Here is a 3,400-nt window from a genome sequence, read left to right as displayed (position 1 = left end):
TCATCCTTTACATACCAGATTTTCTGTCCTAGCCACCACTGTTACATAACACAGAGACAAATACAGTAGCTCTTCGCGAATTCTCAGGTAACGTGATCGTCCATAAAATGAAGGCTGTTTTGCCTCACAGTTCCAGTCTCACTGATAGTCTAATTTTCAGCCTTTCTGCGACAGAGCTACAAACAGCCAGATTGAGAATCAGTATGTAAATCGTAAGAAAACACCAAGCAAAAGCCATTTCTCTACTCCTGTACCTCGCAGGGTAAGATCAAAATAACTTCTGACACTAACGCTGTTTTGTCGGTCGTCTTTCTTACACCGTGACCAAAAGGTGCCTCATTTGTTGGTAATGAATGCCAGATGCATGGACAATCTCCTGACGAGGAGATTGTAGTTCGCACCACACTTCCCAACCCAACAGATGCAAAATTTATGCATACATTGCCCCTTACCCCTATGTATGTCATTTTCCAGGGTTCACCCACTAATTTTTATTTGAGGAGTTAAAATAAAGGAAACGTTAGTCATTACCAGCAACCATACAGCACAGAAACGCTCTGTGAAGGAACTGATGACATATAAGCAAAACTGAAGTCATAGTCACCACTTTGATTCTTGTTGCTTTAAATTACAGGAACAGAACACCTGACTTCCAAAACTTTCCTAGAGAACGCAAACATTGCATGGAGTAAATTGGTCACAGTTCATCATGAATATCAGTTATCCAGTCGTCCCGAATGTGGAAAATCACCCATGCAAAACGGTCTTTCTTTGAAAAAAAAGCTCTTGCCCCACTCACATTACAAGGGTTTAGAGTTGCCTCTGCTGCCTTCACCGCTCTATTAAAAGTCAAGTGAGGGTTATGTTACAACTGTGAGACCTTTTTCCACTGGTTAACTCTATTTCACAATACCTAAACAACAGTCATAAGTTTTAAGTACGCAAAACCCAGTTGATAACTGCAAGATAAACATAAAAATTTCAAGTAAAAAAAGTGACCATTGAGAAATACACTCATAGCCACAATCATCTGGTGCTATGGGGCCAGACATCAGAAGATAGTTGGTGGGTGGCTGGTAGCTAGTAACTAGTGGATGCTTTACGAGAAATGTTCGGATCCTGACGCAGCCAAGCGTCGTTTCACGGAATTTTTTTCTGGAAAATTTTTTGCTGTTATTGGCGGATTAGAAATAGGGGCGAATTAAGTGTGAGGTTACATCACGCAGCTAAAATGTGGCTGTATAAATGAAGTAAGGAGTGCCTACTGTGTGACGTTCAAGCTAGACTGTGACCTGATACAGCTCTGTAACAGTTCGAGAAGAAGACAACAGTTCATCTGTACACTTTCACATCCTACATTGTTGCCAAATAGTGCCTATAGAAGGCCACAGAATGCGGAATACCTGACAGTATTATTGGCTATCTAAAGTCAATAACTTGGTTTTAATACCTCTAGTCGGTTACCAGATTTCGTGTCTAAGATTTTACTTGCATAGTATATTGTGTGCTAGTTGGTCATGCCACTGAAGAGTGTGTTGTTTGTATTTGTTGTCTGTCCAGAATATGGTTAAGACCTTGGTTCTAGATGGGTGTTGTTGTACCATTTGATGAGCTACTGTTGTTATTGCAATTTTACTTTAGTGCCTCCATTGTAAAGTTCTTATCATCCGTATGAAGTAATTTTTAATGTGAATGATTTGTACATTCGTATATTTGGTTAAGTTTCCTGCCGTCTGTCCCTTGGTGTCCTTTTGAAATTTTTGTTATTTTCTTACTGTGGATTGAGTAATTTTTTATCAACACTATATTACTAAATCAGAAGTTAACCGATTTGGAAGCATGAGTGCAACTGCTTCCCTTATTTTCATTATGCATGCGATTTTGACGTTGTTTGTTTTTGTTAGTAACTCAAAGTTTGTATTTAAGAGACTACACTTACACAACCACCAAATGCCGCTCCCACCGAAATTCTGTACCACATTCGTATGATATTCACTTACTACTGGGGATGCTACGGTAATGCCGAATATCAAACGGATGGATTGATTATCTTCTTTTCCAATTTTCCCACAGTCTTTGTATCACTTCCATACATTGCTGTACTCCACAAATTTTTCTAGAAAGGTTGTTCTTGAAACTATGTGCTGTGTTTTTTAGTATTAGAATTCTTTGGACAGACGTTGTCTCTTTGTCTGTGCTAGGCTCTTAGTTCGTACATAACTGTCTTGCTTCCATGTTGTAATTTTTTAACTTGTTATTCTATGTCTTAACTCACCTCCCAGCAATCTGCCCATCCTTACAGTCAGCGTTTCAACGCATCTTTTCCCTGACAGGTCATTCGGAAATCTGTGGTTAATTTTTTGGGCACGACATACATTTGCTGGCCCTCAATACTGTCGTCTTAGTTTCATTTACTTTCATTCCATATAACGAGTATAATAAACTGTTGTTAGATGGTTCTAAATCAGAGCACTTTTCACAAAGGACTAGGTCAAGGAAAGGCCCCCACTCTACCTAGGGTTGGGTCCAGGAACTTCCAGGCTGGAATCCTATGCTCTGTCCGCTAGACCATCACAGCCAATGATTCGGGCTTGCACTTACTTGATATTATCCATCTTTCACTATAGTGTATTATAATTATGTTGAAGACTTCATTCAACACATTTAATATTCTCGAATGCTTTTTCTAGGTGGACAACTTCTACGAAGTATTCATGTATTTGGTTAAGTCTTCGTTTCATATTCAAGGGTAACACTAAACCTACGTCTTTCCTTTCTTACAGCCAAACTACCAGTCATCTAACAGAATTTCCTCTTTCTTTTCGATTCATATCTATGTTACTCTGCTTAGCAACTTGGGTCCTAGAGATGACAACCATATTATCCCGCAGATTTTGTGTTTATTGGCTCCTGTTATCTTCGAGGTCCTATGAGTGACGACAATCTGTAAAATAAAATTTTATATCCGAAATATGATAGATTCTACACAATATGTTGAATAATCATTAATGTGCCACTTCCTCCAATTATCTCACAACTGCCTTGTTTGATCGAAAGCCTTAATATTTCCAGCAGGGGACCCCTGGTGTCCTACAATCGATACCTGTTCCTTCCATCACGTTAACAGAGTGATAGTTCATTTCCATCGGGTGGTAATGGTATAGAAGAACTGGATGTCCATCAGACGGACCCAGAATCACTATCCATTGAGTTTTAGAAGCAGTTTAGCACAATTTCGACGATGCTGTTCAAACTTATGTGCACTGCAGTGTTTTGCCTACATAGGTTACAAGACGGTTAGCTTGATCCTTTGGAATTTAAATGCAATACATATTTGAGAGATGTACACGTTAGCCGCTGTGCAATTTCAGATAATTATCTTGGAATTAAATCGACAGGT

Source organism: Schistocerca piceifrons, chromosome 5 (genome assembly GCF_021461385.2).
Source record: "Schistocerca piceifrons isolate TAMUIC-IGC-003096 chromosome 5, iqSchPice1.1, whole genome shotgun sequence".
NCBI lineage: Eukaryota > Metazoa > Arthropoda > Insecta > Orthoptera > Acrididae > Schistocerca > Schistocerca piceifrons.
This window is presented reverse-complemented; position numbering follows the sequence as displayed.